We start from the raw sequence: 25,395 nt of genomic DNA, 5'->3' as shown, positions 1-25,395 counted from the left end.
AAAAAACTGTTTAAAGTGATTTTCTTTAACATCATCATTTCTGAGAATTTTTCTTTCATGTTTCTTGAGTTCTGACTGCTCATATTTGAACTTGTCCTATTGAATTCCCATTTTTCCTTATGATTTTAAAAGGCATTTTCTCCATTTATCTTGTGAAATTAATGACAAAATTTGGGGTCAGATCTTTGTTCTGTCGCAGAAGATAAATCTTGTGTTTCTTGTTTGCTAGTGAGTTTTACTGCTCTTTCTCAGTATTTTTCTTACACTAGTTTTGTGTCAGTGCCCTGCCATGTTTTTGTGTAAATAGGCATAGCCCTGAGGTATTGCAAGTTTGGTTTCTATCAACCACGATGAGGTAAATATCATAATAAAATCAAGACTAATAATTTTTTTTATTTCTCTGTGCATATAAAGGTTGTGTTCATACTGCAGTGTATTAAGTGTGTAATAGCATTATTTCTAAAAATTATACATGTGAATATCTTAACTAAAAATATTGCTTAAAAATGATAGCTGTTATCTGAGCTTTCAGAGAGTTATAATCTTTTTGCTGGTGAAAAGTCTTGCCTTGATGTTGATGACTGGTGACCAATCATGGTGGTGGTTTTTGAAGGTTGGAGTGACCGTGGTAATTTCTTAAGAGTGAAGTTTTCTCATTTGAATGATTTCTCTGTAGAGTGTGATGATGTTTGATAGCCTCTTACTCAAAGTAGAACTTTGGAAAAATTGGAGTCAGCCCTCTCAAACCATGCTGCTACTTTATCAACCAATTTTATGTATGTAATATCCCAAATCCTTTGTTGTCATTTCAACAATCTGTCTGACATTTGTACATCTTCAGCATCTGCCCAGTAGATTCCATTTCGAGAAACCACTTTCTTTGCTCATCTATAAGAAGCAAGCCATTGTCTTTTTAAGTTTGATCATGAGATTGCAGCAGTTCAGTCCCATCTTCCAGCTCTACTTCTGGTTCTCTTGCTATTTCCACCACATCTGTAGTTATTTTCTCCACTGAAGTCTTGAACTCCTCAGCGTCGTCCGTGAGGGTTGAAATCCACTTCTTTCAAACGTCTGTTCATGTTACTATTGTGACCTCATCCCATGACTCACAAATGTTCTTAATGTCATCTAGAATGGTGAATCCTTCATGGAAAATTTTTACTTTACTTTTCCCAGGTCCAGCACAACAATCACTGTCTGAGTAGCTATAGTGTTACAGATGTATTTCTTAATAAGACTTGAAAGTCAAAATCACTCCTTGATTCGTGGGTTGCAGAATGATACAATGGATATTGTAATTAGCAGGCAAGAAAACAACATTGATCTCATTGTACATCTCCATCAGAGTTCTTGGGTGATCAAGTGCATTGTCAGTGAGCAGTAATAATTGGAAAGGAATTTTCTTCTGCATAGTAGTCTCAAAATAGGCTAAAATATTCTATAAATCATGTTGTAAACAAACTCATACAAGCTTTGTTTTTCCATTGATAGAACACAGGCAGAGTAGATTTAACATAATTCTTAAGGGTCCTAGGATTTTCAGAATGATAAATGAACATTGGCTTTAACTTAAAATCACCAGCTTCATTAGCCTCTAACATGAGTCAGCCTGTTCTTTGAAATGAAGCATTGACTTCTCCTCTCTAGCTATGAAAGTCCTAGATGGTATCTTCTTCCAATAGAAGATTGTTTCTCATCTACATTGAAATTCAGTTGTTCACTGTAGCCACTTGCATTATTTATCTCAGCTAGATCTTTTGGATAACTTCTACAGCTTCTGTGTTAGCACTAACTGCTTAACTTTGCACTTTAATATTATGGAGATGGAGTCTTTCCTTAAACCTCATGAACCAATCTCTTTGAGGTTCAGAATTTTCTTCCGTAGCTTCCTCACCTTTCTCAGCCTTTATAGATGTGAAGATGGTTAGGGCCTTCCTCTGGATTAAACCAAATTTAAGGGAATGTTGTAGCTGGTGATCTTCTATTCAGACCACTAAAACTTTTTCCATATCACCAATAAGGCTATTTTGCATTCTTACCTTTTGTGTTCACTGGAGTAGCACTTGTCATTTCTTTCAAGAACTTTTCTTTTGCAGTCACAACTTGGCTAACTGGTGCAAGGGGCCTTGCTTTTCACAGCTTTTAGCATGCTTTCCTTTCTAAGCTTAATCATCTCTAGCTTTTGGTTTAAAGTGAGAGATGTGCAACTCATCTTTTCATTTGAACATTTAAAGGCCATTGTTGGGGGTTCCTGAATGTGTCAGTGGTTTAAGCCACTGCCATTACCACTGCCTTTGGCTAGGTCATGATCTCAGGGTCCTGCGATCGAGCCCCGCATGGGGCTCTCTCTGCTCAGCAGGAAACCTGCTCCCCCCCACCCCGCCTGCCTCTCTGCCTACTTGTCATCTCTCTCTCTGTCAAATAAATAAATAAAATCTTTTTTTTAAAGGCCCTTGTAGGGTTGTTGATTTGCCTGATTCCAATATTTTTGTGTCTTAGAGTAGGGAGGCTCTAAGAAAGAGTGAGTGATGGGGTAATGGTAAGACCATGCAGCAGTCAGAACACACAGTGTGTATTATTTGTTTATTGTCTTATATAGGCATAGCTTGTGTAACCCCCAAGCAATTACAATAGTAACATCAGAGACCACTGGTCACAGATCATCATAAAAAATATAATAATTATGAAAAAGTTTAAAATATTGGAAGAACTACCAAGAGATGGCACAAACATGAAGTGGGAAATGCTGTTGAAAAGCTGATGTCAAGAAACTTGCTCAATAGCGGGTGCCTGGGTGGCTCAGTGGGTTAAAGCCTCTGCCTTCGGCTTAGGTCATGATCCCAGGGTCCTGGAATTGAGCCCCGAATTGGGCTCTCTGCTCAGCGGGGAGCCTGCTTCCTCCTCTCTCTATGTCTGCCTCTCTGCCTACTTGTGATCTCTGTCTGTCAAATAAATAAAATCTTTAAAAAAAAAAAATTTTTGCTCAATACAGTGTTGCCACAGCCTTCATTTGTATAAAGCACAATATCTGCCAAGTGCAATAAAATGAGCTGTGCCTGCTCTCAATATTGAATGAATAAGGTCTTCCTGCCTTAGCTGTATTAGCAGAGATGTTGTGAGTCAGGGGCAGGGGGGAATCCAGGGAGTCTTCCAGGCTGCGAATATGGCTCACGTGATTGATTGATCCTTTTCTGTGGAAGTGTGTGTGGTTCTATCTTTTCTACTCTGCTTCGTACTGTATCCAGGATCAGTATGGTCCCTGATCCTGTACCAGTCCTTCCACAAAAAGGTCCTTTTTCTGCCCCATTCCTATTCACTCCCATACTTGCTGTCATTTCAGCATGTGGTGAGGTGTTGGGGTGGTGATATCTTCTCCTCTTACAGTGATTTCTCTTCATGGTGATGTATTTTTGCTGGTATTTTCAGAGAACTGTCACTGCTATTTATTTAACTTCACTCTTCACTTTATTTTCTCTTCACATCTTCTCACTTCTGCCAGACCTCTACTCTATTGACAAGACAGTTTAGCATACAGAAAATAAAGTTTTAACACCTCAGGGTACCACACAAGTTGAGAAAGTGTTTTTGCCAATATCTTTGGAAATCTGCCATGGAAGGGCCATCTTACTATTCTCTGCATTTCTTTACAATTATTTCTCTGAAAGCTTTCTGTCCACTCTCCTTTCCTTTTGGGAGTTTATATTATAAAGTTTGTCAGATGTGCAGATTTCATCCTTAGAAGTTTGCCAAAAACCAGAGATTGTTTATTATTTTTTCTTTGTCTCTTGTTAATTTTGTATCCTACACAAGAAGTGCATTTTTTTTTCCTTCTGAGCCCATGTTCATGCTAGAAGATAAACACTGACATTTTATTTGTTGATTTTGTTCATTTTATTAGGTTTACTTTGTATTGATGACTATATACATAGTTCAAAATGAGATGCTCATCATAGTTGGCTATTAAATTAGCCAAGGTTTAGAATGGTAGAGTGAAAATCCCATTTGTACCTTTTCTTTTCTTCCCCCATGAATCATGCATATTAATATCTTTCTTCATTTTCATTAAGTTTCCAGGTATTCATGGACTGTTTTGTTACTATGTGACCATATGATGCTTTAACTTAGAGTTTTGTGTGAGAAAAGAGGTCCTTGGTCTGTCATCAATATGACTTAAGTATTTCATGTGCCATATTAGGAAATAAAAAGCACTTTGTATTCTAAGGCAGTTATCTATATGTATAGGTCTATCTAGTCACTTTGCCTAGCACTAGTCCCCCCAATTAAGGAACACTTGAGCTCTTTTAGGTTACTAGTTTTGCAATGGAACCATTCAACTCATTCACTGAATTTTGCAGAACTAATGTGTACAGATATATGACATTACATGCAGATATCATGCTCCAAGGAAGAAACTTCTGGTTCCACTGTGAACAGAATATTGTAATCTTGGTAGCCTTGTACTTCCTAAATTACTATTTTTTTCTCTCAATACGTGCTATGTTCTTCAATTTTTGCAAATAAAAGTATTTCTTTTGGAATGATTTTTGTATCTGTTTTTCTCTTTTACATGTGATATTTCACTTATGATAGAAACAAACAAAAATAATACTCCTGCAATGTTTATGTAAGGATGAATACATAAGATTTAATTAAAGAGACTCATTTAATAGAAAGTTTAAGATTAGGACCATGATAAAAGCTTTAATTGTAAATACTTGTATTTATTAAGTATGATAAAATTATGGAGGAAAGCCTATAAAATATGTAATCTTAGATGTGGAAACAAGATGAGGCTTTATGGGCAAAATGTGCATGTACACAGATGGAGGCCAGAGATTGACTAATGCTAAACAAGAAAAAAGGTTGATTTAATCTAATTGAGATATATGATCCATGATTAGGTTAAGAGAAATTCTACCTATTTAATAATTCAGAGTCCACTTGGCCACATGGTCTACTGTCAAATTCTTTTTTTTTTTAATTAAACATTTTTTTATGTTAGTCACCATACATCATTAATTTTTAATATAGTCTTCCATGATTCATTGTTTGAGTATAATCCCCAGTGCTCCATGTGAGCTCTTTTAGGTTACTAGTTTAATACTAGTTTAATACTCCTTAATACCCATCACAGGCTAACCCATCCCTGCACCCCTCTCCCCTCTAAAACCCTCCGTTCACTTCTTGGAATCCATAGTCTCTCATGGTTTGTCTGCACCTCTGATTTATACTCCCTTCATTTTTTCCCTTCCTTCACGTAATGTCCTCCATGCTATGCTCTATGTTCCACAAATAAATGAAACTATATGATAATTGACTTTCTCTGCTTGACTTATTTCACTCAGCATAATCTCCTCCAGCTCCATCCATGTTGATGCAAATGTTGGGTATTCATCCTTTCTGATGGCTGAGTAATATTCCATTATATATATATGGACCACATCTTCTTTATCCATTTGTCTGTTGAAGGGCATTTCAGCACTTTCCACAGTTTAGCTATTGTGAACATTGCTGCTATGAACACTGGGGTGCATGTGGCCCTTCTTTTCACTACATCTATATCTTTGGGGTAAATACCCAGCAGTCCAATTGCTGGGTCATAGGGTAGCTATATTTTTAACTTTTTGAGGAACCTCCACACTGTTTTCCAAAGTGGCTGTTCCAACTTGTATTCCCACCAACAGTGTAAGAGGGTTCCCCTTTCTCTATAACTTCTGCAACCTTTGTTGTTTCTTGCCTTTTAAATTTTTGGCATTCTAACTGGTGTAAGGTGGTATCTCGATATGGTTTTGATTTGAAATTCCCTGATGGCTAATGATGATGAAAATTTTTTCATGTATCTGTTAGCCACTTGTATGTCTTCTTTTGAGAAGTGTCTCTTCATGTCTTCTGCCCATTTTTTGATTTATTTGTATTTTTGGGGTATTGAGTTTAAGAAGTTCTTTATAGTATCCCATATCTTAGATACCAGCCCTTTATCTGTAATGTCATTGAGAATATCTTCTCCCATTAGAGATACAGAAGGAAACTATCATTTTTAAATGGCCTATTCAAGAAGAATATCTAACAATTGTAAATATCTATGCCCCCAACATGGGAGCAGCCAACTCCATAAGCCAACTGTTTACCAATATAAAGAGACATAGCAATAACACATTAATAGTAGGAGGCCTCAACACTCCAATCTCACAACAGAAAATCAACAGAGAAACAAAAATAAGAGAAGATCAACAGAGAATCAAAATCAAACAGAGAAAATCAACAAAGAAGAGCTTTGAATGGCACACTGAACCAGGTGGACCTCACAGATATAAACAGAACATTCCATTCTACCCTAAGACAACAGAATACTTACTGTTCTGGAACACACATAGAACTTTCTCCAGAATAAACCACAGACTGGGTCACAAATCAGGTCTCAACTGATACGAAAAGACTGAGATTATTCCCTGCATATTCTCAGACTATAATGCTTTGAAATGAACTCAATCACAAAAAAAAAAAAAAAAAAAAAAAAAAAAAAAAAAAAATCACAGACACATATAATTAACTTTACACCTTTAACGAACTGGAGAAAGAACAATAAATAAAGCCTCAGCCGTGCACAAGAAGAGAAATAATTAAGATTATAGCAGAGATCAATGAATTAGAAAGCAGAAATACAGTAGAACACATCAATGAAACTAGAAGCTGGGTCTTTGAAAGAATTAATAAGCTCAATTAACCACTGGCCAGACTTATTCAAAAGAAAAGAGAAAGGACCCAAATTAATAAAATTATGAATGAAAGGGGAGATAGCAAGATTAAAACCAAGGAAGTAGAAACAATTATTAGAGATTATTAATTCAATGCCAATAAATTAAGCAACCTAAAGAAATGGATGCCTCCCTGGAAACCTATAAACTGTCAAGACTGAAACAGGAAGAAATTGACAACCAGAATAGACAAATAACCAGTAATGAGATTGAAGCGTGATCAAGAACCCCCCAAAAAATAAGAGTCCAGGGCCTGATGGATTCCCTGGGGAATACTTCCAAACATTCAAAGAAGAAATAATTCCTATTCTCCTGAAGCTGTTTCAAAAAATAAAACAGAAGAAAAACTTTCAGACTCATTCTATAAGGCTAGCATTACCTTGATCCCAGGGGCAAATAAATTAAATTATTGGGCAAAGACCCCATCAAAAAGGAGAATTTCAGACCAATATCCCTGATGATCATCCCTGATGAATATGGACGCCAAAATTCTCAAAAGATCCTCGCCAATAGGATCCAACAGTACATTAAAAGTATTATCCATCATGACCAGGTGAGTTTTATTCCAAGGATGCAAGGGTGGTTCAATATTCACAAATCAGTGTGATAGAACACAATACTAAGAGAAGAGAGAAGAATCATATGGTCCTCTCAGTTGATGCAGAAAAAGCATTTGACAAAATACAGCATCCTTTCCTGATTAAAACTCTTCAGAGTATAGGGATAGAGAGAACATTCCTCAGTTTCATAAAAACCATCTATGAAAAGCCCACAGTGAATATCATTCTCAAAGAGCCTTCCCCTTAAGATCAGGAACATGACAAGAATGCCCATTCTTGCCACTATTGTTCAACAGAGTATTAAAAGTCTTAACCACAGCAATAAGACAACAAAAAGAAATAAAAGGTATTCAAATTGGCAAAGAAGTCAAACTCTCTGTCTTCACAGATGACATAGTATTTTATGTGGAAAACTCAGAAGACTCCATCCCCAAATTACTAGAACTCATACAGCAATTCAGTAATGTGTCAGGATACAAAATTAATGCACATAGATCTGTTGCTTTTTTATACACTAACAATGAAACTGTAGAAAAAGAAATTAGAGAATTGATTACACTTAGAGTAGCTCCAAAACCCATAAGATACCTTGGAATAAACCTAATCAAAGAGGTAAAGTATCTATACTCTGGGAACTCAGAACATTCATGAAAGAAACTGAAGAAGACACAAAATGATGGGAAAACATTCCATGCTCATGGGTCACAAGAATAAACATTGTTAAAATGTCTGTGCTGCCCAGAGAAATCTATACTTTCGGTGCCATCCTGATCAAAATACCAAAAGCATTTTTCAAAGTGCTGGAACAACCAATAGTAAAATTTCTATGGAACCAGAAAAGGAATCGCCAAGGAAATGTTGAAAAAGAAAAACAAAGCTGGACATCATGTTGCCTGATTTCAAGCTCTATGACAAAGCTGTGATTGCCAAGACAGCATGGTACTGGCAGAAATACACATAGACCAGTGGAACAGAATAGAGAGTCCAGATATAGACCCTCAACTCTCTGGTCAACTAATCTTTGACAAAGCAGGAAAGAATACCCAATGGGAAAAAAGACAGTCTCTTCAATAAATAGTGCTGGGAAAATTGGATAGCTACATGCAGAAGAATGAAACTTGGCCATTCTCTTACATCATACACAAAGATAAACTCTAAATGGATGAAAGACCTCCATGTGAGACAGGAATCCACCAGAATCCTAGAGGAGAACACAGGCAGTAACCTTTTCAGCATCAACCACAGCAACTTCTTTCAAGATACATCTCCAAAGGTGAGGGAAACAAAAGTGAAAATAAGCTTTTGGGACTTAATCAAGCTAAAAAAGCTTCTGCACAGCAAAGGAAATAGTCAACAAAACAAAGAGACAACCCATGGAATGGGACTACTGTCAAATTCTTTGTCACAGTACAAAGGAGCTTCCTAACAGAGGTGTGGGCACCAATAAGCTTACATAAATTTCTAAAAACAATTTTAATGTAAGTGAAGAAAGAAAATGATTAACATGTATAATAACTTTCTATTTAAATTCATTCTGAACAGGGCAGTTTCTTATTTGTGAACTTTTGTGTTATGAATTTAACAACGTTTGTCATGCTTTTAAAAAATTATTATTATAATAAACTAGTACCATAATTACTTCTAGGGAAGGAACTGTGGTAAGCCATTTGGGATGAAATGTGGGCAATTTTGAACATAGTTGCACCAGCAAAAGATCAATGTGTTCGGTATCATAAGATGGGGAGAGTTTATTTTGATCTACTGTAAGGCATCATATTAGAAGTTCAAGGTGATCCTTGAGAGCTTTTCTAGATCTCAGTGGATAGGGGGTTTTAGCAGACATCTGAATTACCATTTTATGTAAATATAGCTTTAGTCATTGATATTTAGAATTTTATAAAAACTTCACTGAGTAGTTGAAAAGTATAGTTTTAAGATACGGATTTTAATTTTTCAGAGAATATGCACTGTTTATTTCCGCCAATGTTAGTGAGGTGACACTGTGATCTGATTTCAGCAGCACAGATGGAAACTGTATGAATACCTAAAGTTGATGTTTGTAACTAGATGAGTAACTTTGTAAATACCCAATACATAATGAGAGAGGGAAGTTGCGCCTGTGCCACGTGTCCGTTTGCAGGACAGATTCTCTTCAGAGGCATAGGTCAGCTACTTTTGAGAACAGTGTTCCCCTTGGGTAGATGGTGGTTTTTCATATTTTGTTTACACTCTAGTGAATTTTCTTTTAATTGTTTTTTTTTTTTGTTTCTTTTTTGGAAGAAACGAAGTCACAGTCATGCATTATATAGGTTAATTTCTAACTGCTCTCCTTTTCCTCCCATCTTTCTTAACTGACAGAGACAAAATGTGGTCATTTCCCTTTAGAAGTATGAAGTGATTATACGTTAGCTGGGTGTGAACAATATGTGCCTAATTGAAATTACCTTATTTCTAAGGATTTCAAAGTTGCTTTGTCCTGTTTCCTTGGTATCCTTCAGACACTCCTTTTCAGAGAAAGGGTATAAAGAATAGCATTTATACTGTAGAATTTGCCTCCACTTATAAATTCTTTATCAAACAGTTCTTAGTAGCATATATTACCCTTCTTAAATCCATTTCCCTTAGTTCTGGCTTTTTCTCTGTACGCTTTTTTTTAAAAAAGATTTTATTTATTTATTTGGCATGGAGAGAGACAGCCAGAGAGGGAACACAAGCAGGGGGAGTGGGAGAGGAAAAAGAAGGGTCCCTGCTGAGTAAGGAGCCCAAGGCAGGGCTTGATCCCAGGACGCCATCCCAGGACTCTGGTATCATGACCTGAGCCAAAGGCAGATGCTTAATAACTGAGCCACCCAGGTTCCCCTCTCTGTATACCCTTAATAAGTTTAGAGAGTTTCATTGAAATATTTAGACCTTTGTTTAACCACATAAAATTTTAAAAATGCATAACTTTTTTTTTCAAAATTTTATTTTAATTCTAGTTAACTAGCATATACTGTAATATTGGCTTCAGGAGTAAATTTAGTGATTCATGACTTACATATAACACCCAGTGCTCAACACAACATACATACACACTCCTTAATACCCATCAACCATTTAGCCCACCATCTACCTCCCTTCGTCATCAGTTTGTTCTCTATTGTTTTCAGTTCTGTATTGTTAAGAATCTATTATGGTTTGCTCTCTTTTTTTCACCCCTTATGTTCATCTGTTTTGTTTCATAAATTCCACATATAAATGAAATCATATGGTATTTGTCTTTCTCTGACTTATTTTGCTTAGCATCATACTCTCCAGCTCCATCCAGCTCATTGCCAATGGCAAGATTTTGTTCTTTACGATGGATGAGAAATATTCCATCATTATTCTCATGATATATATGATATATATATTATATATATGATATATATATGATACCATATATATATCATCTCTTCTTTATATCTATATATCTAGATATAGATATAGATATATATACACACAGCATCTCTTCTTTACCTATTTATCAGTCCATGGACATTTAGACTCTTTCCATAATGTGGCTATTGTAAATAATGCTGCTGTAAACTTTGGGGTGCATGTGCCCCCTTCAAATCAGTATTTTTATACCCTTTGAGTGAATATCAAGAGGTTCAGTTGCTGGGTCATAGGGTAGTTCTATTTTTAACTCAGGAACCTTCATACTGTTTTCCAGGGTGGCTGCACCATTTGCAATTCCTACCAAAATATATGGAATGTACCAAAATATCCTTGCTAACAACTGTTGTTTCCTGAGTTGTTAATTTTCACCATTCTGACAGGTGTGAGGTGGTATTTCATTATGGCTTTGATTGGTGTTTTCCCTGATGATGAGTGATGTTGAGAATCTTTTCATGTATCTGTTGGCCATCTGGATATCTTCTTTGGAGAAATGTCTGTTCATGTCTTCTGCCCATTTCTTAACTGAATTATTTGTTTTCTGGGTGCTGGGTTTGATAAGTGCTTTATAGATTTTAGATATTAACCCTTTATGAGATACGTCATTTGTGAATATCTTTTTCCATTCTGTAGGCTGCCTTTTAGTTTTGGTGACTTTCCTTTGCTGGGTAGAAGTTTTTGTATTAATGATTTCTCAGTAGTTCATTTCTGCTTTTGTTTACTTTGCTTCTGGGAATGTGTCTGGTAAGAATTTTCTATGGCTGACGTAAAAGAGGTTGCTGCCTATTTTCTCCTCTAGGATTTTGTTGGTTTTCTGTCTCACATTGAGTTCTTTCATCCATTTTGAATTTTTTTTTGTGTATGGTGTAAGAAAGTGGTCCAGTTCATTCTTCTGCATGTGGCTGTCTACTTCTCCCAATACCTAGTGTTGAAAAGAGTGTCTTTTTTCCAATGGATATGCTTTCCTCCTTTGTTGAAGATTAGTTGACCATATAGTTGTGGGTCCGTTTCTGGGTTTTCTGTTCCATTGATCTGTGTGTCTAGTTTTTTTTTTTTTTTTTAATTTAATTTTATTTTTTTGGTGTTCCAAGTTTCATTGTTTATGCACCAATTCCAGTGCCCTCCTTAATACCCACCACCAGGCTCACCTAATCCCCCCTCCCCTCCAAAACCCTGAGTTTGTTTCTCAGAGTCCACAGTCCCTCATGGTTCATCTCCCCTTCTGATTTCCCCCCAATTCACGTTTCCTTTCCTTCTCCTATTGTCCTCGTGTTAATCCTTATGCTCCACAAGTAAGTGAAACCATATGATAATGGACTCTCTCTGCTTGTCTTATATCACTCAGCATAATCTCCTCCAGTCCTGTCCATGTTGATACAAAAGTTGGGTATTCATCCTTTGTGTTGGAGGTGTAATATTCCATAGTATATAATGACCACATCTTCCTTATCCATTTGTCTGTTGAAGGGCATCTGGCTCTTTCCAGAGTTTGGCGACTGTGGCCATTGCTGCTATGAACACTGGGGTACAGATGGCCCTTCTTTTCACTACATCTGTATCTTTGGGGTAAATACCCAGTAGTGCAATTGCTGGGTCATAGGGCAGCTCTATTTTTAACTTTTTGAGGAACCTCCACACTGTTTTCCAAAGTGGCTGCACCAACTTGCATTCCCACCAACAGTGGAAGAGGGTTCCCCTTTCTCCACATCCTTTCCAACACACATTGTTTACTCTCTTGTTAATTTTGGCCATTCTAACTGGTGTAATGTGTGTCTGCTTTTGTGTGGCTGCCATACTGTCTTGATGACTAGGACGGCGTTGTAACAGAGCTTGATGTCTGCGTTTACCATGCCTCCAGGTTGGTTGATTGGTTTGTTTGTTTGTTTTTTAAGCTTGCTTTGGCTATTCAGGATCTTTTGTGGTTCCATACAAATTTTAGGATGGCTTTTTCTAGCTCTGTGAAACATGCTTATAGTATTTTTCTTTAAGATTTTTATTTATTTATTTGACAGAGAGAGATCACAAGTAGGCAGGGAGGCAGGCAGAGAGAGAGGAAGGGAAGCAGGCTCCCTGCCGAGCAGAGAGCCCAATGCAGGGCTCAATCCCAGGACCCTGGGATCATGACCTGAGCTGAAGGCAGAGGCTTAACCCACTAAGCCACCCAGGCGCCCCCATGCTCATAGTATTTTGATAAGGATTTTATTAAATGTATAGATTACTTTGGGTAGCATAGACATTTTAACCATATTTTTTCTTCTAATCCGTGATCATGGAATATTTTTTCATTTATTTGTGTCCTCTTCAATTTCTTGAGTTTTCTATGGTTTCCAGCATACAGATCTTTTATTTCTTTGGTTAGGTTTATTCCTGGATATCTTAGGGTTTTGGTGCAATTGTTAATGAAATTGATTCCTTGATTTCTCTTCTTCATTATTGGCTTTTAGAAATGCCACAGATTTCTGTATGTTGAGTATATGTCCTATGACTTTGCTGAATTTGTGCATCAGTTCTAGCAATTTTTTGGTGGCATCTTTTGGGTGTTCTGTATAGAGTATCATGTTATCAAAGATGTGTTATCTTTCAGGCAACATCTTGAAAAGTGGCAGCTTTAATCAGACAGATCATCAGATGATGATCAATAAGCAATATGACTTGTGTAATTTAAAAGAAGATATGCCTGATTTACATATTTGGAGAATGTTAGAGCTAGAACCTGTTGTTCAGTCTCTATTTTTTGGACTAAAGAAAATAAAGTTTTGAGCACTGAAAGTGCTTGTTCAAGGTAATACTTGTAGTTTTTGGCTGAACTGGTAGTAAAAGTTTCAACTTTCTTTTCCCTCTCTATTTCTGTTCTTTTTGTCCTATCATTCTGAGCTTCTTAAAGGAAAAGTGTGGAGGAAGATAAATGTTGATGGTAGGGGAGATATGGGATTGGGTGTATGTGGGAGCCTGGGAGGAAAGAGAAGGAGGACACATGAGAGAGGAACGGATGGTCAGTGTCTCCCACTTGTTCTGTCGAGGCTCTCATCTGCAAAGGGGAAAAGTCAGTTGTGTTCCTTGGGCACATCCACTTCTGTAAGAACAAGTCACTTCATCCAATGCTATTTGAAAAGAATCCACAGCTTCATATTTATTTGCCTAAAAGAAGTGATTTAAAATCCTGGAAAATTCAGAACAATTTAATTTGATTTTTAGTGATGCCTTTTTTTTTTTTTTTTTTTAGGGGGGGAGGTCCTTTCAGTCCCCCTCTGAAGTGCTGCAACTTAGCATAAGGAAAATCAAATGACTTTAAAAAAAAAAATTATAATGAAAGAAATGAACTTTTTTTAAAAAAAGATTTTATTTATTTATTTGATAGACAGAGATTACAAGTAGGCAGAGAGGCAGGCAGGGAGAGAGGAAGAAGCAGGCTCCCTGCTCAGGGGATCGATCCCAGGACCTTAAGGATCATGACCTGAGCCGAAGGCAGAGGCTTTAAACCACCGAGCCACCAAGGTGCCCCTCAAATGACATTTTTGTTGTTATTGCTGTAGACAAATTATTTTTGTAGCAATCCTTGAGATATCTGGGAATACCTTAAATTGTTGAAAAATGCTCTTTGGAAACTACCACTCTGGAAACAGTTTTCCGTGGTTACTGTACTGTATGTTGTGATTAATGCCTCCTTGAGTTGTGTGTGCATGTGTGTGTGTGTGTGTGTGTGTGTATTTAAACATCTGTTTGTATTCTATTTGGTTAACATGTTAGATTTTTTTCCCTATCAAAGAAATAACAGTTTCTTCAGCATCTTAAAAGATGGTTTACATTCTTGAATGGATATTTGCTGCGCAGAATCATTTTTTGTGAGGAGTGAAATACTCCAAAAATGAAACTTCTTATAAAAGGTGACTGCTAGTTTTACATTTCTTTGAAATTGTGTTTGCTTTTACTTTCTTACATCATTTAGTATGGAAAGACCACTGTCGACATTATAAAATGAGAATTCTACATCCTGTCTTTTCCTTCGTATATACTTCAAATAATGTGTGCTCCCAGACTGGGCGACTATCTAGGTTGTGTAGAATGTTTCCTTTATTTCAGGCGGGCTTCTTTGGAGAATCCTTTAATGCACTCAGGCTTGCTCAGAGTGGTTAAAGGCCTAAGCTGCTTCATGCTTTATAGCAGAAAACATTCAGTCCCACAAACACTGCTCACTCCTAAGTAAATCAGCATGTTTGCGGCAGGATTTGTGCACCCTCCACAACTATCCTTTTTCTGTGATCAAGCCTTTGTATGCAGCTGTTTGGTTGTTTTTTTTATCTCCTGATACTCACAAATAATGCCAGTGGAGACAGACTTAAGGAATACCCAACTGGCGCCCTTTATATGGAGAGCCGTATAGCTTCAAGAGCTGAAGCCTTTCCTGTGAAGGCGATGTACTCGCACGATTGTTAGTCTAGATCAAGAAAAAGAGTCAATGACTAATAGCAAAAGCAAAACCCTCTCTAGCAGGGGAATATATTTCTACAGTGAGACTGTCCTTAAGTATGTATATGTGAAGATTGAGAGTATTGTTTTCTTGTGGGTTATTGTTACGTATAATAATATGTTTAGAAAGCACTATTTGGGAAAAAGTGCTGTGTGTGTGTGAGGGAGACAATCATCTGGATATTCCTATCAGTGGCACCTCATGTCCTTGGTTAATGCACTGTTGTTCTAAAAAATAAATATGGATGTGAATGTCATTTGGCTAAAACATCTGTCATGCCAAATGATTACCTGGTTTCATTCATTTCCCTTGATAGTCTTCTAGGAGACCATTTATTCTGTTTTGTTTTTGTTTGATTATTTTTCTTTTTTTCAAATATTTACAAAAAATAATCAGACTCCTATGGATAATCTTCACGTACCATCCCGTGGCTTCAATAATGACCAAATTCTGGCCAAACTGATTTTTGTCTGTAATTCCACCTGATCTCCCCCAGTATTATTTTGAGACCTACTCCAAATCGTATCATTGCATCTGTAAATATTTCAGGGTCCATCTCTAAAATACTAGAACTGTTTATTTTTAGCACAACCGCAGTCCTCTCAGTCAGTGTTCTTTTCTGAAACTGAACCTTAGTCGAGTGTATCTTTATACTGCAACCTATCCTTCGCACAGTATCAGATACATGTTCTTTTAACATTCTCATTTGGTTAATATGATAGGGCTTTTCTTATCAGGGAAATCAGAATGTCTCTTGTGTCTTCAACCTAGATTGTTCAGGGGCACCTGAGTATCTCAGTGGGTTAAGCATCCAACTCTTGATTTCGGCTCGTCCTGATCTCAAGCCTGTGAGATCCAGCCCTGCAAGGGGGCTCTGTGCTCAGCATGGAGTTGCTTGAGGGAAGTTCCCTCTCCCTCTGCGCTTCCCAGTCATTCAATCCCCTTTTCTCTCTAAAATGAATAAATCCTTCAAAACACAAATGAGATTGTTTATTTAATCTTATGACCATTTGCTGTGAAGTGTCTGTCATTTTAAGTGAGGCAAGAAATACTCAAAGAATCAAATGAGGCAAAGAAGGTAACTGCTAGTTCTGCATTTCTTATCTGAAACCGTGTTTCCATTTTTAAAAATAATTTGGAAGCTATGTGACCCCCAAAGAAGTTGTCAAGATTGAGATGTGGAAAAGAAATAAGTCCTGAAGTTAATAAGTTCTCAAGTTAAACAAGAGTGATATTTTGTTGGTCAACCCTAATCTTAGAACTCCTAAATATAGATCTTTGAAGATCTAAAATTGCCACAGTTACTTTTTAGAAAGTTTCCATTTATAGTGCTTTCAATGTATTTTTCCTCCCCTTTTTAAAGGTAAATTGAGCTTTCTTTTAAGTACTGATATAAAGGAGAGCATACCCTCTGCTGGGGCGTTGACACTTGAAGGCGAACCATAGTCCCATGTGATATATGTCAAGATAAGAATAAATGGAAATTTATGTTCAGAGACTACAATAGGAAGTGTGTGTGAATGTCTAGTTCTCTGGTGTTAAAATTTTTTTTTTTTTTTTTTAAAGAATGAGAGGGAAAGACAAAGAAACAGATTCTTTTTTTTTTTTTTTAAAGATTGTACTTATTTATTTAACAGACAGAGATCACAAGTAGGCAAAGAGGCAGGCAGAGAGAGAAAGAGAGAGCTGAGCAGAGAGCCCGATGCGGGACTCGATCCCAGGACCCTGAGATCATGACCTGAGCCGAAGGCAGGGGCTTTAACCCACTGAGCCACCCAGGCGCCCCACTGGTGTTAAAATTTTTAAGTGAATGCAATTTGTTGTTGTTAGTAAGGTCCTGATTTTTGGCTTAATTCAGTAGGAGTAAAAGTGTCTTAGTAGAGGCTTGGGTTTTCCTTAATCCTACATAAAATTGTAAGTTGCTGGGTAAGTACATATTGCACTATCAAAAAGCCATCTGAAATGTCCTTGTCTCTGTGTGTGTTGAAGAAGGGGCTTTTAAAAAATGTATGTTTAATAAAAGATTACCACGTCTAGCTTCTTCCTGCTGGAGTTTTCTTTAACACTTTGTTCATATCTCTCTTATAGCATCTATCAGATTACCCTTTAAAGATATAACCATCTTTCCGTATTAGATGTTCCTGCGAGCTTTCAAACTTGCCTTGCTTATTTTTCTATTGCTGGTGATGGCATAGCACCTGTCATAGAGTAAGTGCTTAGTACAGATGTTTGCGTGGGTGTGTGAAGGATGAATTGATGACCTTCTGTAATGCTAAGAGAATGGCCTCAGCCCTACCTTTCAGGGTGGGCATTGAAGGAAGGAAAGACGCAAAGCTTATGGAAGTTAGATGCACGGATGGCACTGAGAATGCTGCTTGTCTCACCACCTTTCTTTAGCCTGTGCTGGCTTGACAATTTGTAAGTTAAATCACTCCTTCAACTTTCCATAGGGGTAAAGAAATGCTACATGGATAAGAAGAGGCATACCTGGGCTCCATTTTTATGGGCAATTATGTTTATTTTGATGGATGGAGCTGTGGATGCAGAACTGATAGAGGAAAGCTAGGGGGTTTTCTCTGTGCCACCCAATCACATAGGACTAGAAATTGCAACCAGACAGCAATCTGTGAAGCAAGCAATAGGAGCTCCGCCGTCTGTGCCTGCTGTGGAAGTCTGGCACCCGACAGGACCAGATTTGGTGTAAGTGGGGCTTCTGTTTAGGAAACTTTGCCAGATTTTTTTTTTCTTGAAAAGTGAATTCTGGCTTTGTTTCTGCATATTTGTATGGGACTAAAAATGTCTCATAATTGCAAATTTGTTTATCATAACCAAAGCATTAGCTCTGAGCTACTCTTTCTATAGGATACCATAATGCTGTGTGTGAACATTTGTAGCTGCTTTCGACAGTGTGAAATTATGTCAACATTTTTCATTTCGATAGCTTTTAGATCTAAATACAGGTATAATTCCTAGATTATCTGCTCTTCCCCTATGCATGCATGCAAGTGGTCAAATCTGCTAGTTTCTATAAAATATTTTTAAAATTATTTTTATTAACATATAATGTGTTATTTGCCTCAGGGGTACAGGTCTGTATCGTCAGGCTTACACACTTCACAGCACTCACCATAGCATATACCCTCCCCAGTGTCCATAACACAACCACCCTCTCCCTACCCCGCCTTCCCCCAGCAACCCTCAGTTTGTTTTGTGAGATTAAGAAAGGGGATTATGCTGAGTGAAATAAGTCAATCAGAGAAAGACAATTATTGTATTATCTCTCTGATGTGAGGAATTTGGGAGGGGGGGTTGTGGGGTGTAGGGAAGGAAAAATGAAACAAGATGGGATCGGGAGGGAGACAAACCATCTATAAAATATTTTTTAAGGAATTATCATTTTCTCTCTTTTTTGCCCTTTGACATATTTTCTGGTGTGAGAGTACCACTTTTTATCAAATCATCCTTTTCCCTTGACTCATTCCCTCTGACAACTTTCAGATTTCTCTTTCTGGGAGTTGTAGTATACCTTTCTTTAGTCCTCTTCATTTTGGTCTGAACATTGAAACTCAAGCATTGAATTTCCCTTCTTATTTTTTTCTCATTTCTTTCCCCACCACTCATGATGCTGTTTATTCCGCTGGGGCAGACGTGAGCATTTTTCACACTGCCATCTTTCCCTATCTTTTCTGTGTTTATTGTCTATTATTCTTGCTCTTTAGAACTTTTTTTCTGAAAATTGTAGAAAATCAGTCTTTCCTAAAGTGAAATTCTGTATATGTAGTAACTTTCCTTATATGTCAAAAATAAAAGGTGATCAGTAATGTTTCTTCTGTGCTTTCCTTTATAGTGTGTAGTGCCACAATCCATGCAGTTGTCCAAGTCGTAAATCCAAGGGTGGTTCTAGATTTTCACTCATTCACCCACCCTCTCTTTCTGATAAAGCCCCGCATCTTACTAAATACTCCTTCTGCTAGGGTTCCGCCTACATGAACTCACAGTTGACTGCATTACTGCACTGGACTTCTAAATTATCTACTTCCTCCTAAATTGTCTACCTTCTGCCCATTCATCACTTACCCCTACATCATTTCAAACTTGTCCCTATATCTTTCTTAATGTCAGAGCTGGGTAGTCCTGCTCCGGCTTAAATTTTCCACTGGGTTCCCAGAGCTTTCAGGTTGAAATTCAAGCCCCTTAGCATGGCATGCATGGTTCTTCATGACCTGACATTTTCATCTCTGGTCACTTTCCCCAAATACCACCTACTCAGCCTATGACTAACTAGCTTTAGTCGTTTATGCTGTGATATATACTGTTGTGATTTTTCCTGTGCATTATTCACCTGCAAATCTCTTTAACTTCTTCCCCTTGTGTAACTAATTTTTTTTTTCCTGGCTCTTTGACACTGGATATTGTTGTCACCTTCCTAGTGTCTAATCTGAATGCCTCTCATCTGTACTCCCGTGGACATGGGCATATTTCCTTCCCAGCGCTGATCATCCTCTATTAAAGCTCTTAGTTCACTGTCCCTTGACAGTGGGCATGGAGTCTCCAGGGTCTTTTGTAGTACTGCTTGCAAATGCCTCATATAAATAAATGGATAAACGAGCCTAAGAAATAGGATAATTGTTCTTAAGTATGTTCTTAAGTAAGTATGTTTCATTTACTTTTAATCAAGCCCTGGCCTCAGTCAATTATATTTAAATCCTGATGAGGGTATTTAATTTAAGCCATTGTAACCTTAAATATTGAATCTAAGAACATTACCAAGACTGGTATTGTTGACCCTGCATTCAGACAAATAACCAGACACACAGAGTAAAAGATATAACCATAAACTCTATGACTTTATGGAAAGGGATTAGAATAGAACTTAAGAGCTCTTGGCTCAAATATCAGGTGTTTGCTTCTGCTATATATTCGTTTCTTGTTATCGATTAAGAAATGTTAACTTTTTAAAGGTTAATATGATGGAACTAAGCCCTCTCTGGAGTGAGATTGATCAGCTTAAATGTAAACTACTTTGGTGACTGTGATGTATAAAGTCATAGTGTTGAAAAAAATCAACAATAGTTAGGATCTTTTAAAAAAATGAAAATATAAAAATACTCAGGACACACAAGAAGTCTTATATTGATAATCTTTGAGATTATAAATTTTAGTCTTGAGGCAGAGCTTGTTTTAAAGAAACTGTTTAGAAACATCTGGAGTTTACAAAAGAAGTTATAAGAGAGGTTATTTTATAAGTTACCAAGTGAGATTCCTTTCTGGGATCCTTCACTATGAAAAGTGATTGCGTATTTGAGTGCCTTTCTCATACTTTTGAGTGCGGAAGGACCACTCAAGGTTTGTGCAAGGGTAAGTGAAGAGGACAGAGAAGAGCTGGCCAGAGCTTGTGGTCTTGTCTGCCTCATGTGAGCAGGACAAGAATAGTCCTGTGTACCAAGAGGAAGTTTGTCATAAATTTGTGTAACTTAAAAAACATACCATAGGCACTTTCTGTCTGGTTCTTGCTTTCTAGACTTCTTTAACTGCTTATCATGAGTAAAACAATCTACAAATACAGAGTGTCCTATTTTCATCTTTGGAGCACTGTGTACTCTCCTCTAAGTATACTTTCTTACTTTAATTAACTCCCTGTGTCATAGGTCTTAGCTCTAATTTAGAGATAGTGAAATCGAGACTTGGATTAAATGAGTATTCAACACATATTCAGAGTTAGAGATAATTTTAAACAGGAATGCTCCGTAAGTGCCATGTAGTTTCTTTTGTTATATGGGTGAGGAAATAGACCTAGGGAGATTCAGGGAGTTTCCCAAAGTCACATAGTCAGTGGTCAAGCAGGGGCTAAATCTCATTCTTCCTAGATTTTAGTTCAGTATTTAACTTGGTCATTATTCTCAGAAGAACTTTACTCCTTGTATTTATAAAGCATTTAATAAATGAATTGATAATCCTTATATTCTCTCTCTCATTCACATGTAGGTATATATATACATATATATATAAAGAACAGAAGTAGAAAGGTTAAGAATATAAAGTCTGTAGTTACTCAGGTGAGAAAACCCAGTGGAAGAGATGAAACTATTTTTTCTGCTTCAATAGTATCTTTAGGCCAAGGCCAATGGCATGTTCAGAGGGAATGTACAAAATTGCTTTAGTAACTCAATTTCAGAAGAGTTTGACCTTGTCAGAAAGATCTGCTGTATCTGCATGAGAAATAATACTAAGGAGTCCAAGAGAAGAATGATGGGTTCAGGATTCTCCTCCACTGCATTGAAATATTTGGGCAACTGAAGGGAGAAACTTCTGTTTGTCTCTTGAGTGACAAGTCTGTTAGTTAATATTGTCAGGCAGAGTGTGCTTTTCAAGAGTTTGATCCTTGGCCCTTCAGAACCAAAATACTCTGAAGAAGTGCTGGGTTTTAAGCAAATTACTTTCGATTATGGTTTTGAGAAATGAAAGGATGGTAACATTTTTATAAACCAAATACTAATGAGTGTCACTAAAGATTTATAATGCTGATTTGTAGAGGAGCTTTTGATGATGTGAAAGAGGGTGAGTAAGTCTCCTCCATACTGGCTATATGACCTTGGGAAAGCCATTTCCTTTTTATTTTCCTTTGTAGAATAGACCTGATATTTTCCACTGGATAAAATTCGATGCATATCAAAAAGCCTTGTAAATAACAGTACTCTAGGTTAGGGATTGGCCAGCTTTTTCTGTAAAAGGCCCAAGAGCAGATATTTTATGCCACCCCTTATCCTCTGCGGTTGCAGTGTGAAAGCAGCCCTAGACAGTCCATAAACAAATCTGTGTGGCTGTATTCCAGTAAAACTTTATTTATAGACAGAAATGGAATTTCGTGATACATATCATGAAATCTTCTTCTTTTGATTTTTTTTTCCCCCCCAACCCTTTCAAAAATGTAACAACTCGCGTTAACCTGCCGGCTGTGTCTAAAGATGTGGATTTGGCCCGAGCCCTGCCGTTTGCCAGACTTTCTGCAGGTGGTTGTCCAATTAGAAAATAGTTCCAAATTGGGAGGGATTATGGTACAGTGGTAGTGTTCGGGAATTGCATTCACTTGAGCCATTTAGATGATCGACTCCTATTTCTTCTTGTGACACTGAGAACATGTCTTTGCATTTGTTCCCAGGTAATGTCGAGGCTCCGGTCACAGAGACAATTTTCTGTTGTTTGCCTGCCTCGCAGTGAGGCAGAACATCTCAAGTAGTGAAAGCAGAACACTGCACCCACACAACTCAGAGCTGAATTGATACAGATAAGTGGTGTCAGCATTTCTGTTCAAAAACAAATTTTTCCAAGTTTTGAGGTCTCAGCACTTTTCCAGGCACCACAGATTGAATCTTGGCACACAAAGTCCTGGTCTCAATGTAAAACGCTCATCTTTCTTTTTATTTTTGCTAGTTTGATTCCAGAGCCAATCTCTTTATGTTAGAGAAACAGACTGAAAATGGAAAGCTCATTGAAACCAAAACCAGCCAAAGAGGAGAGAGAAGGTGCTTATTTAATTTATTTATTTGCAACTAGGTTAATTTTTAAAGAAGCTTCACAGAATTATTCTGAATTATTGTTCTGAAAAATATTTGTCCTTGGACTTTGTATTTTATACAGTAATTTTGCAGGGTTGTACAGTTAGTTGAAAGAAAAAGATTTCTATCACATGGTTGGTTTTGTAAAATGCTTTATTATACAGGTGACAAGTGGGTCACCACAACTGTTATTTAAGAGACAAACGGATGACTAAGGAGAATCACAAAATTGTAGGATTGATGATCATACCTATTTCATTGCCTTTATTTGAAAGATCATAGTGACAGAGTCTCAAACAGGATTTGCGGATTACTACACATGTAAGGGAGTCTTCACTGTAAGCCATAGAGCACTGTCCATGTCAAGGCCGAGTTCCTTCTCCAATGGTTCTAATGAATTATTTGCCCCGAAACAAGTCTGGTTGGTACAAATTAGAGGGTACAGCTTTGTAATCACTTATGAATAGGTGTCTGCCTAGGTAAATAGAAGAAATAACAAAGTTTTATGTACCCAATTTAGATGAAAGATACTAAAAGAAGACATTAGCTGAGAAGTGTTACAAGATCAAGTCTCTTTTATAAAAAGTCAGCAACCACTTAGACAGCTAGTCTTCAGGCCTGGAATTGTACTGGAAGAGAAACAATGGGCTGGTATTTTGATGGAAAGAGAAACTTTATAAGGCAAACTTTTGACATATAACTTTTGAAACTAAAAAAATTCACCTGCTTTAAAAATTGATTTTAGTACATCAAAAATGAGGTCTGGAAACCTCTTCTTTATTGAAGTTATATTTGTTTCCGGCATGTAACATATTGATCCAGTAATTCTGTACATTACTCAGTGCCCACCATGCTACATGTAGTTGTCATGTCACCAAACAATGTTATTACAGTGTTGCTGATGATATTCCCTGTGCTCTACTTTTCGTCTCCATGGCATGCTTCTTTTATAATTGGGAATTTGTACCTCTTAATCCTATTTATCTATTTCACCCTTCCTGTCCCCTGCTGCTTGTCTGGCAGCCATCAGTCTGTCCGTATTTTGGAGTCTCTTTGTATTGTTTTTTAAATTCCACATGGAAGTAAAATCTTAATGGTATTTGTCTGTGTTTGGCTTATTTTACTGAGGATAATATTCTCTAGGTCCCTGTGTTGTCACAAATGGGTAAGATCTCATTCTTTTTTATGGCTAAGGAATAGTTCACTGTATATGTGTGTGTCTGTATGTATGTGTATATGTGTGTATGTATACACACACAGACACACCCACATTTTCTTTATCCAGTCATCTACTGATAGACAGACACTTGGATTGCTTCCGTATCTGGGCTATTGTACATAATGCTGCAGTAAGCCTATGGGTGCATATATCTTTTCAAATTCGTGTTTTTATTTTATTTGGGTAAACACCCAGTAGTGGAATTATGGGATCATATAATATTTCTATTTTTAATTTTCTGAGGAACCTCCATACTGTTTTCCGCAGTGACAGCACTCATTTACATGCTCACCAGCAGTTCATAAGGAATCCCTGTTTTCCACATCCTCGCCAACACTTATTTCTTGTTCTTTTGATTCTAGCCATTCTGACAGATGAAAAATATCTCACTGCATTTTGATTTGCATTTCCCTAATGATTAGTGAAGTTGAGCATCTTTTCATGTGTCTATTGGCCATCTGTACTTCTTCCTTGGAAAAATGTCTATTTAGGTTCCCCTCTCAATTTTAATTGGATTTTTTTGGTGTTGAATTGTTTAAGTCCTTTATATATTTTGACTGTTAACTCCTTATTGGATATGTAGTTTGCAAATATCTTCTCCCATTCAGTAGGTTGACGTTTTGGTTTTTGATGGTTTCCTTTGCTGTGTGAAACCTTTTAATTTTGTCTGGTCCCAGTAGTTAATTTTTGCTTTTGTTTCCGTTGCCCTGAGAGACCTATCTAGAAAATTGTTGCTAAGGCTGTAGTCAAAGAAATCTATATTTTTATAAAGCTCCACTAGTGTCTTAGATTAGGTTCCAGGGAAGAGTTTGAGACAGATAATACTACAAGGAGGTTTCCTGGAGAGTGCTTTAGGGAAGAATACCAATTGGAGAGAAAAGTATTCCTGGCGAAGAGGAAGAGTTTGAACGCTGAAATAGTTGCAGTACAAGTCCTAAGGAGCCCTAGAGCTGGGATGGCCCTTGAGACAAGAAGGACTGTATCCTTGCCTTGACCAATAGCTAGATGCAGGCTGTTGCAGGAGGATTTAGGGGCGGGGACAAAAACTGGAGTGAGGCAGCTATCTTCAACATAGCATGGTTCCTTCAGAGGGTCTCCCTATGCATTAGCAATAGTTAACACACTCAGTAACCAAAAGTATGAGCACTTCAGTCCCAAAGGTATCCACTACAACAGATGATTCCTATGATTGAAAAATGATTGTCTCAGGGTTACCGGGAGCAAGTGTTCGGACAGCAGAGCAGGAAAAGGGGATTTATCTCCAAAACATGTAGTATCTACTGATGTCAGGTACTCAAGATATAAACATGAAGGAATAAGTTCCCTATGTTGAAGGAGCTTCTTTATGTAGTTGAAGGCAGACACGTAAATAAATAAAGTATAATTGCTAAAATAGGGGGGTATGTGTGGGTTTCAAGAT

The sequence above is a fragment of the Mustela putorius genome, unplaced genomic scaffold (genome assembly GCF_011764305.1).
Source record: "Mustela putorius furo isolate JIRA1106 unplaced genomic scaffold, ASM1176430v1.1 tig00537255_pilon_pilon_pilon, whole genome shotgun sequence".
NCBI lineage: Eukaryota > Metazoa > Chordata > Mammalia > Carnivora > Mustelidae > Mustela > Mustela putorius.
This window is presented reverse-complemented; position numbering follows the sequence as displayed.